Source organism: Mesoplodon mirus (genome assembly GCF_964341445.2).
Source record: "Mesoplodon mirus genome assembly, chromosome: 18".
Taxonomy (NCBI): Eukaryota; Metazoa; Chordata; class Mammalia; order Artiodactyla; family Ziphiidae; genus Mesoplodon; species Mesoplodon mirus.
In genome coordinates this window covers 65,068,488-65,080,620 of record NC_138994.1, presented here as the reverse complement: position 1 = coordinate 65,080,620, position 12,133 = coordinate 65,068,488, and the positions used below count along the sequence as shown (strand labels likewise).

The window sequence follows — 12,133 nt, the reverse complement described above, 5'->3', positions numbered from 1 at the left end:
ATGACTGTCAATGAGGAATTAGGTGGCTTACTAAAATATTGAGGGATTTTCCAATAGGGATTTGGATCTAATTCAAATTGCACTCAGCAGTTGGAGGAATGAAAATTCGAGGAAGGCCATCTGGGAGAGAAATTTGGGGAAATGGTACAATTTTGACTGCCAAGAGTGGAGACACCTTACCTAAGCAAAACTCTCTCTGTAGCTACTTTCCTAGTTCCTATTCCATGGATTTATCATATCTTCTTAATTTGGTTTTCCAAATTGGCCTACTGATACTAATAATAACAGTAACAATACCAGGTAGCATTCACTGAGTCCTCACTATAGGCCAGCCTTACACTACTATTTTACATGTATTATCTTATTTAACCCTTACAACAATTCTTTAAACTAGCCATTATTGTTATTTCTCTCCATCCCAGAGCACTGAATCCATTTGTAAAAGTCACTATTACTAAAAATGGCAGAATTTGGAAAAATATTGCTCACTGAAGTGACTAATCTGCCTCATCCAGATCCATGTGGGTGGTGTGACAAGATCATTTTGTCAGGCTGAGGACACCATGACTTTAGTGTTCAGTCTGGGAGATGACCGGGAACCATTTGAACCTCACAATGCAAATAGTTCATGTCAATCATGGGGACTTACCTGCTGTCCTCAATTAAACCTACTACCCTGAAAAATACCCTTTTGGATATAACAACAATAGATTTAAAAAATGGATTTGGAAGTGAATTGTCTGGTGGGATACCACACTGAAAAAATTGTCTGCACAATTCGCAAACTCCTTCCAAGCACGGGCACAGTCTAATTGTTCCTCTCTTTTCACTGCCATCTTGAATAAAGAGAAACTTGGCATTGATTTCAACACCCTCCCACCCCATACTCACCAGAAAACTTGGAAAATTTTTCTTCGAAAAGAAAATTTGTCCACTTATCCCAATAAGCATGAATTGAGAAAATCATAATTTTTAGGAGAAGTTTCAGTTCATGGAACAAAGTGTCGGAACTGGGCCTTCAAGAACAAGGTGCAATGTCAGTATGAACCAGAAGCAAGAGGATGATGAGTCTGAGCCATTGGCCTATGCAACTAGACTCCATATCTCCTCTTGCCAGGAACAGACCTGGGAGACAAGGTGAACATCAAGTGATCTTGAAATTCAAGGATGTTCAGGGCAGGGAGCTGAGTGTGCAATGAGATACCACAGTTGACTTACATGCTTTCTTTGTGGGTTACATCTCCCTGTACCTCTGAGAAGAGTTCCCAATCAAAATGTTTTCATCTCTAAGCTCCTCATTATTTCAATCAGTGGCAGCACCTCTGAAGGCAATTCAATGACTTTTCACTTGTAATTGGTTACTGTACATTTTTTTTTAACACACTTTTTTCTCTCTTTGTTTCAGAGGCTACCCTTTAAAGACAGGCATTTCTCTTGCAGCAAAATGTAAGTACATGTCCTCTTTGAAATGGTGTCTCTTTCTCAGCTCTAGTTCCTAAAACCTCCTAATCTTTAAGGCTCCCATCTCACATTGCTGCATTTTTCAAGTCTGGCTCAACAAATGCAGTTTGAATCTAATATTTCACACTCTTGATTTGTATGACACCATGGAACATTCTATAAACTGTTTGGGAAAGAGGTTGAACCTGATTGTGGTTGTGACTAGGTTGCCTCTAAAAAGCTAGAAAAAAGTAATGAGGAAAAATTTAGGCAATATTCTTTTAGACATTATGACAATGTGACGGCAAACCTTTGAATGTTCAGATTCTCTCAAAAAATGGCTGACTACTTTATTACTCTTTGCCCAGTCCATCCTTGGAATCACAGACTGTTTTACGTTTAACAATATGGTAGTTATCTTAATAATTCCTTCCTGTGTGTACTGCATTATGGCCACTCTGTAAACCAGTGTTCTTTCTAGAATGAATCTCCTGAGTATTATGTTTCTTTACTCTTGGTACTCCCAGTGTCCCTACACAAATTACAAACCGCCTCTATTCTAAAAGACCAAATAAAATTACACAAGATCCGAACTAGGAGTTCTGAGTATTTTAGAGTTTTGCCTCTGGGAATTAGGATGTGATTTTTTTTTCTTTTTTAATAAAATGGGTATAAAGGGTTTAACCAGAAAATATGAACATTCCATCTGTCTCTGGAATAATTTGATTATGAAAATCTAAGAGCCAAGACATCTAATATTCCTTACCTTGCAACATATATCACAAGTTCTTAAAACAAAACCCCACCACCACTCACGTTAGATTCTATTACCCAAGTTCAAAAAACAGAGAATAAATGTGGGTTCAATATAAAGACTCTAGCTATTCAATAGTAGTTTAAATGGTAGTGAGTTTCTTGTCACCACAAATAAGTAAGTAGGAGATCAACACCCATAAGGTAGAAGGTTGATTCAGGTAAACCAAGGAGTGTCCATCAACTCCCAGCTCCTGATTCACACAGAATTTCTAGTGGAGGATGCATTTCAGCACTCACTGAAGCATTAATTAGACACTCTTGGACCTGAGAGAATCCAGAGGTCTCTCTTGAATTATACATATTATATGTGTTCTAATAAATTCTCTTTTGAATCATTCAGTCCCTGAGAAAATGATGTGTTCAGCTGAACTGTAAGAAAAACTTAGTTTTCACTGACTTGCCTGGATGATGTTTTTTGTTTGTTCTCTAGAATAAATTGATCCCACTGCTATTCCCCAAATATTCAAACATCAGCACAAGAAACATCACCATTTAAATTTTATGTCTAAGTATTATGCATTCACTGGAATTTGTAAAATGTCAAGCTCTGTATTATATTGCTGTGCTTTTTATTGCAGTATCAAGACACCTGCATGTTATGAATGATTTAAGCAACTTTTACCAATAAAGTCATGTTAGATTTTATGAGCAGTCTCCCTTTTCATGTGCTATCATGAGTATTTTATTTGTACAAATGTGAACTTTTGACTATATTCTCGCTTTTGAACATAGAACGCTGTTCAGGGGAGACCACTTGTGTTTCCTTCCCCACATATTCATATTTGGTAGCTCTTTATCATATTGTGTCTGCCTATTTAGGTTTACAGTGCTTTTATTTATTTATTTATTTATTTATTTATTTTTTGTGGTACGCGGGCCTCCCACTGCTGTGGCCTCTCCTGTTGCAGAGCACAGGCTCTGGGCGCGCAGGCTCAGCGGCCATGGCTCACGGGCCCAGCCGCTCCGCGGCATGTGGGATCTTCCCGGACCGGGGCACGAACCCGAGTCCCCTGCATCGGCAGGCGGACTCTCAACCACTGCGCCACCAGGGAAGCCCCTACAGTGCTTTTAAATGATTTGATGTTAAATACTAAAAAATGGTTGGTATATGTTCATGGTGAAAATTAGATGAAGGGCAATTTAAGGCAGGATTTTAAGTAATTATATGCAAATACACAACTATGAACACATATATGACCATTAGCTCAAGATCTCTTGATCAAAATTTCAGTTGAAAACACCTTTTACCTCCCAGATTGGTGGTGGGTGGGGGGGAAGTCTAGTTATTCCACCTTAGGTCAATTTGTGATCATTTTATTTTTACATTTTTTTCTCAAGGACATACAAAGTGCTTGGTGACCTATTTTATTAGTAAATATCCTTAGTAAACTTGCACTAGAATTTTACACCATCCAGACAAGATACATCTACATACCTCTCCATGTCATCTCTGAGCAACTGGCACAAAGTTGGTCTGACCTGTGGAGTCATGGAAACGCATTCAAATCATCAGGCAACTGTGACTGGGGTTCATTTTGACAGCCAGACTCAATGGGCCCCTCTGGAGTTGGCCTTGTGTCCTAATGATGATTGTATTATACAATCAATACAAACGGAGAACCACCCAATCAGCACTCTATTCAAACAAGGCTTCCATCCACAGTAGGTGGCAGGAGGCTTTGCAAGTAAAGGTCCTGGAAATGTGTACGTGCCAAGTAAAACGCCAGCCCCACTGATGGAGGACAGCCTTACCCAAGTCAGGAAGATGTGCCCCCTTGGAGAAAAAGGGCAGATGAGGGAAGGAACTCAGGTGTAAAAATCAGAAGGTGCATGTCTGAGTCCCAGATCACTCCTGCAGAAGTGGTATGATTTTGAGAATTTTAGTTAACCCCTCAGTTTCTAAGTATCTGTATTATGGGGGGTGGAGGGTGGAGTGGGAAGAAAAACACTTTCCTGCCTCCACCAATGGGTGGTTGTGATAAGAGCATAATGTTTCAGAAAGATTTTGTCATCTAAAAATGCTTTCTATCTTCAAGAGATTCTTATTAGATTATTGGAGGCTTTCGCTGTTTTTGTGGGAGCCCCTGGGGACTCTGGAAGCAAACTTTGGGCCTTAAAATTGACACTACACAATAAAACAAAAAGAACCATATCCAAATATATCATGCCCCTGAAGAGACTTGCACCCACATTTTTTGTTTCTTTTCAATTACACATACTCTTTGGGACCACTGCCTCTGGTAGAAGAGAATTGTCTTCTGGGTGGTATGGGTGAAAAACTTGCCAAACAAACCTGAATTATCCAAAGGCCTGTAAAATGCGCAATTGCTTTTTAAGAGGTCTGCTGATATTGTGTGTTCCTTTCGATTTTTGGCAGTAACGATTTTCTGCAATTTGTGGTTTTGCAATTTCTCTTTACGCAGACAACACTCTGGCTCTCATTCAATGCCCCACTGGTTGGGGGCAAGGAACGAGGAGAGAGAGAGATTCCCTGGGGCTCTGACCACTCCAGAAAAAGAAGGAAATGTTAATGAAATAAGTCAGAAAGAATGCTTGAGACTCGTGGAAGCTGGTTGGTTAGTGGAGAAGAAACAACTTTTAATAAATTGAATGGTGTGGTTGGGATTTTATCGACGGTTTTCATCAGCTAAGCAAAGGTCTGTTCCCCTTAACTCTTCTTGACTCTCCACTGAGCTTTGTCTGGATTGCAATCTCAGTCTTTCTCTTTTTTTTCCCTGTATTCAACAAGCCTAGAACATTCTCTTCTACCGGATCCCTTTGGCCTCTTCTGGCCTTGATGGGATTCTCTTTAAATACTCTGTGTTTAGGTGTCCACTTGCCAATTACATTAACTTGGTTTGTGTCAATTACCTGAAGACCCGTGTGCCAGAATTTTTGCCCTTGTCTCTTTGCAGAGGCAGTGCATGCATATAGCATTTATCTAGGTGAGAGTAATTTGTTCTGTTTCTATTCATCACCTCTGAAAAGGCTTTGCTGACTTCTGTTTGCTTTTTTATGACTGCTAGGCACTGTGCTGAAGGATTTAAAGTTGCATCCAGTGTGAACCTTGCATTCCTTCTCTGTTCACTTCTGTATATCAAAAGAGCCCCTGTTCTCCATGGAGTAGATATCTTGGGGCTTATGCCCACAGTTCCTGGACTTTCTATGCCCAAAGGCAACTGCACAGGCCACTTATTTCTTCTCTTTCCATGACCTAAATGTCACTGTTTCTTTTGCTTATAGGAAGAATATAAAGATAATTGCTACTCTAAGTTCGTTGTATAATTTTCATGTATTTGAGGAATATACAATCTTCCTGTGTGTGTCTTACAGGTTTAGGGAATTGTTTGTGTTATGTCATTATAAATCATGGGTTTTTAATTTTGGAAGATGCTTTCAACATGATGCTGTTCAACAGCAGCCCCCAAGTCATCCTCCTCACAGCACCCTCTCTAGAGCCCTTTCTCTAGCCCATGGAAGCCCAATCCATTTTTTAATAGCTCAACACTGCCAGCTTTCTTTTGCTAACCTGAGATAACCTTCAGGTGGTTTGTGCTGGTTTTACTTTTGGAGCTGCTCAAGAGTTCACTCCTTCTTCCACATGACAACCCTCCAAATATTTTGGAATCTGATCCCCTATACTTTCTGAGTCTTCCTTGTCCAGGCTAAACATCCTCAGTTTCTTCAGTCATTCTTCATATGCCTTGATTTAGTTACCCTTTTCCATGTGTCTCAGTCACATTTTTCAATGTTCCTCTTAAAATATTACAGCCTGAACTGAAAAGAATATTGCCAAGATGGTTGACCACTGCAGAGCTCCAAGGAATAAAAAAAAAACAAAAACAAAAAGCTCTCATTCTGGACATATTATTTCTATTACTATAACCTAAGAGCACATCACAAATTTCAATAGCACTTTAGTCCTGAGGTTAATCCTAAAACCTCTAGCTATGTTTTACAGAAGCTGCCATGAAAGCAGATTTTTTCTGCTGTATCTATGCATTTGATTTTGAATAAGCAAAGCTTTACATTATGGTGATGCTGATTAGTTTCAGAATATTAGTGGAAACTGTTAGGAGCTTTTTGAATTTGACTTTTTTTTAATCCTGTCCCAGTTTTGGGACATACTTGATTTGCTTCTTGAATTCATTCAAGAGATTGATTTGAAAAAAACAAAAAACAGTGAATATCTGGATTTTAAGCTCCTCAAACGAGGAGTCATGTTTTATTCATCTTTGTCTCTCCTGTGACATTCTGTTAAACAACCAGAGGCTCAAGAAATGCTTTTATGAAATCAGTCAATAAAATCAGATACAGGCAGCTTTCCAACACCCTGACAGACAGCCATCTTTTGATTGATATCAGTGCCCTTTACAAACCAAAGACAAGATGAATTTTACACTATTTTGCTAGTGCTTGGTGATTTTGTAGTATTATAGTGTGACCCTCAGGACTAGGTTGCCTGGATTCTAATCCCACTAGACTTTGCTAGCTACATGCTTTGGAGCAAGTTTCTCCCCCTCTCTAGTTCTATTCCCTGATTCATAAAATGATGATACTAAATTATTTGTACCTGCCTCATTTGGTTGTTGTGATGATTAAGTGAATTAATCCATGTAAAGAATGTAGAACAGCTGCCAATAATATAAAAATAATAATTAATATAGTAATAAATGTATTGTTTCTTTTGTTGTTCTCAAGATATGCTAGTGTAACTACCCTATCCTAAGGGGAAAGAAAGCAAGTTTGGCACAATTTGTTCATAGTGAACCCATATTAACTCCAAATAATAATTATAGTATGAAAATGCCATGTGATCTAAATACAACTCAACTGTTGCGCTGTCACACAACACTTTCACTGATTTTTGCTGAACTCTTGTACCTATAGCAAACCTATGGCTGTAACTGATGTATAAATGTAGTTTACAAATAAATTGTGGTTAATATTATTTATGTTAATGAGTAAGACAAAAGTGAAACAACAAAGATGTATGTCACAGACCCACCCATTCATCAATAATGTGAGCAACTTCTTTACTAAATTGGATAATAGTTTTTGAATACTATAGAATATTTCCTCGAGTTTCTGTATTATTCACAGTATGAGTTATAAACACAACACTTATTTTTGCTTTATCTGTTTTATTAACATTTTCTACATCACTTTCTTAAATCTAGACAACAAACAACACAATAAATCAAGCCTTGATTTGTAGTATTTGTTGATTTCTTTGGTGTTGATACTTCTACCATGGCCAATTTTAACCAACCAACATGATTATTACTGAATTTGGAATTAAGAAAGGATGTGCAACACCATTATATGGTGTTTCTGTCATAAAGATACAATAGATGCAAATAACCACAGAAGCATGGGTAATAATAAAATGTCATAAAACAAATAGGAAGTGATGAGTTTTGAGTATTTGTTTCCCTTGTTTTTAATACAAGTTATTTCATTGCAAGTTTATATAATTCAATTTTTAAGAATGGCTGTGTTTAAAAATCAGCTCATAGGGCTTCCCTGGTGATGCAGTGGTTGAGAGTCCGCCTGCCGATGCAGAGGACGAGGGTTCGTGCCCCAGTCTGGGAAGATCCCACATGCCGTGGAGCAGCTGGGCCCATGAGCCATGGCCACTGAGCCTGCGTGTCCGGAGCCTGTGCTCTGCAACGGGAGAGACCACAACAGTGAGAGGCCCGCGTACCGCAAAAAAAAAAAAAAAAAAAAAAAAATCAGCTCACAAATTCCTGAAAAATCTAACTACTGCCCCTTGCAAACTGTCACAAGCCATCTCTAGTACAACTGGTCCTTCATGTTTAGATAGCAGTGTGGGGGGTGGGGAGGAAATGGAAACATAGAGTTTTTAATAAAAGCAACTATCTTTTATTATTGATAGTACTAAAGGTTGGAAAACTATGGTACAAGGCCAAATGGCCATCATCAGAAAATCTACAAACAACAAATGCTGGAGAGGGTGTGGGGAAAAGGGAACCCTCTTGCACTGTTGGTGGGAATGTAAATTGATACAGCTACTATGGAGAACAGTATGGAGGTTCCTTAAAAAACTAAAAATAGAATTACCATATGACTCAGCAATCCCACTACTGGGCATATACCCAGAGGAAACCATAATTCAAAAAGACGCATGCACACCAGTGTTCATTGCAGCACTATTTACAATAGCCAGGTCATGGAAGCAACCTAAATGCCCATTGACAGACAAATGGATAAAAAAGCTATGATACATATATACAATGGAATATTACTCAGCCATAAAAAGGAACGAAATTGGTTCCTTTGTAGACACGTGGATGCATCTAGAGACTGCCATACAAAGTGAAGTAAGTCAGAAAGAGAAAAACAAATATTGTATATTAATGCATATATCTGGAACCTAGAAAATGGTACAGATGAACCGGTTTGCAGAGCAGAAATTGAGACACAGAAGTAGAGAAAAAAACGTATGGACACCAAGGGGGGAAAGCAGCAGGGGTGGGGGTGGAGTGTGATGAATTGGGAGATTGGGATTGACATGTATACACTGATGTGTACAAATGGATGACTAATAAGAACCTGCTGTATAAAAAAATAAATAAAATTAAATATAAAAAATAAAAAAGAAGAAAGAAAAAAAGAGAACCAAGGATGGTCTCTGCCTTCTTGGGCTTTGTGGTGTCTCCTACTTCTGTAGACCAGGTCCATCTTATTTTTCAGATGCATGTGGCCCAAAATGGCAGGCACAGATATCAAGGAGAGGACATTTTAGCTCTGCTTCCCACTTGGGGAATCCACATATAATCCAAACACCAAGATAGGAAACCCACATCCTTCAGGTCTTTGGTCCTTGTTATGCCACTGGCCAGCAAATGAATAGGATGTCTCAGTTGGAAACATCTCTGGTTCCATTAGCTGTGGATAATGGACTTTTTAAAAAGTCAAGAATGTGTGTTGAAATTTATCAAGTATTTTTCTGCATCTAATGATACTATTTTATGGGTTTTTTCCCTTTAATCTATTTGTGTGATAGACTGTACTCATAGATTTTCTGATGTTGAATCTCACTGCATTCCTGGCACACCCTACTCAATAGTATCTTTGAAAATACATTGATAAGCAATTTTCAAATGTCTATTTAATTTTTTTTCATTTAGGTTCACTTATGAGAATGCCCTACATATACAGTGACCCTTGAACTGCACAGGTTTGAACTGTGCAAGTCCACTTATAGGTGGATTTTTTTTTTCAATAAACATATTGAAAAATTCTTGGACATTTGCAACAACTTGAAAAAACTCGCAAACTCTGTAGCCTAGAAATTGCGAAAAAATTAAGAAAAAGTTAAGTATGTCCTGAATGCATGAAATATATGTAGATGTACATATGATAAACAAAATATGTGTTAATCAACTGTTTATGTTATTGGTAAGGCTTCTTGTCAACAGTAGGCTATTAGAAGTTAAGTCTAGGGGAAGCCAAAAGTTATATGCGAGTTTTCTACTATGCAGGGGGTTGGCACCCCTAACCCCACAGTGTTCAAGAATCAACTGTAGTTTTCTTTTTTTGGCATTATATTCTCCTTTATGTTTGCCTAGCATTGAGTTTCTTTGTACTTTGAAAATTTTATGTATATCTTACTTTTTTTGAGACTTTCCTTCTATCCCTCCTTCCAACCCACTCTCCTCACACCACTTTATCTAAAAGCTTTGCTGTTGCCTCTACTCAGCCCCCCACCCAGGACTCCTGATCCAACCAAATATTTAATAGGGGCTTATGTTCCTGCTCCATGGTGATATTGGGGATATCCAAGATCCAAACCCCCAAGCTCAGTCACTTTATAAAGTTGAGTGTATATTCGTCAACTTCCCTAGGTCACAACTGTATCCCAAGCAACAGTGGACAACAACCATTTTTTCCTCCTTTGTCAAGTTGAGAAAACTCACATTACCTCCTGGTATCATCAGTGAGCCCAGCTTTAGCTCCCCTACGTGCAATCCCCAGTAAACTACAGGTACAGAGCTCCTAGCCCTTCCTGAGTTTAGTCCTTCTTTGTCCTGATTCCAGAGTGAAGCTCAGCTAGAGGGCTTCACCCCTCCACTTATCTCTTCATTTTCCTGTTTTATTTGTTATCTACAGAGTTATTGATTTTGTTTGTGAACAAGACTATATCTTTTTAATACTTTATTTACTTCATTGAGTCCCATAAACTTATATGGTTTTCGGGGGGAATGAATTGGGATAATTATGTGAAATTTTTTAAATACAAAGGATTATAGCAATAAAAGGAAACACTAGTATAAAACTGGTATGTGTTCTCTGCCTAGAAAACTCCCCTTTTCCTTTCTGCCTACCTAAATCTTAATCATTTTTCTCTGGATACTTATTCTAACTCATGTTTTGTCTCCCTTCAGTTTAACCTCATAAATATGTATTAAGTGCTATAATATATCAAGCACTGTACTAGCACTGAGAATACAGACAGGAAGATAGGTGTGGTCCTTGTCTTCATGGAACTGTGTCTAGTGTGGGAAACTACTAAACAAAAGTTTACAATACAATATAATAATGACATTAAAGGTTTTGCATTTATCATTAGAGCATCCTATTTAACAATTGACTACATACTCATTTTTTATTATTCTATAATTTATACATGTGGAGTAATCATGTCTTCTGAGTTCTGAAAGACCCATGAAGATAGTGAATATATATCCTGTAGTGCTCTTATTTAAGTCCTTGATTTCACACACAGAACCAGGAATCATTGTGCACACAGGATTAAGTAGTCTTTATCCTGCAGTAGGGTTAAAGGCACCAAAGCACACAAAGAGGTGGTTTTAAGGTCAGCTATTATTGCTTTTTGTCAATGGCCATTACAGAAGTTATAGAACAATCTGTTGACACAGAGTGATCTTCAAAGTCTCAGCGTATGGCTTAGAATAAGACTATTTATTATTTTAGAGTTAATTTTAAAAAGAAACAGCAGATTATTGTGTCTCCATGTTAATTAAATTTTAAGGCTAAAATATAGTAACTTTAAAGTGGATAAAGTAACTTTATTCCTGATTTATGAAGCATCTTGTCTTTTAAAAGGACAGAGACAGACCAAGAGAGAGGCTCAGCACTACATAAAAGACACTGTAAAAGCTAACTGCTCAGATCATGAATAGATACCAGTTTAAAGTACCTCTAAGAAAGCCCTAGCATATACTCCAATATTTGGATCAAAATAAAAGATAATAAAATGACATCCACCAAATGACCATAACAAGGGACAGATAATACCAAGTACTGATGAGAATGCAGAACAACTGGCATTCTCGTATACTGCTGGTAGATGAGACATTCGGTACAACCACTTTGGAAAACTGGCATTATCTCCTAAAGATAAACATAGGCATACCCTATAAATTAGTGATTCCATTCTGATGTATATACCCAACAGAAATGCATTGTGGTATATTCACACAGTGAAATACTATACCGCAATGAGAATTACAATCTACAACTACATGCACCCACATGAATAAATCTCACAAACAATTCTGAATGAAAAAAGCCAAACAGTGGAAAGTACTCATGCAATTGATAAGCATTATGGACCCATTTGGGGAGTTTTTGCAACCAGACCTAATCCAAATTTGGTGGATGGTAACCAGTTGAACCTTTTCCATTTTATCTTTTTTCTACCAAATGTTTTCATTTCAGCATCAGATGGGGCAGATTAAAGCTATTGGAAAGACTATAAGAGAGCAGAGTTTCTAACGTAAGAGGTCAGTGAGCTAGGATAAGACAGGAATGCCAGATATCCAGTGAATGAGGCCAAGTTCTTAGCCAGACACTTTGCAACAATGGGAATGAGGCAAACAAGAAGCAA

The 12,133-nt window shown here is 37.9% G+C and overlaps 1 protein-coding gene across 1 annotated transcript in view; it reads left to right on the top strand.

Moving 5' to 3' along the window:
• Positions 1-1,411: 1,411 nt before the first annotated feature.
• ANKFN1 (ankyrin repeat and fibronectin type III domain containing 1) overlaps positions 1,412-12,133 on the top strand; it is a gene marked incomplete at both ends in the record, with an annotated part of 278,167 nt that continues 267,445 nt past the window's right edge. Inside the window, one exon of the mRNA XM_082603573.1 lies at positions 1,412-1,446. The remainder of the gene's footprint in view (positions 1,447-12,133) is intronic.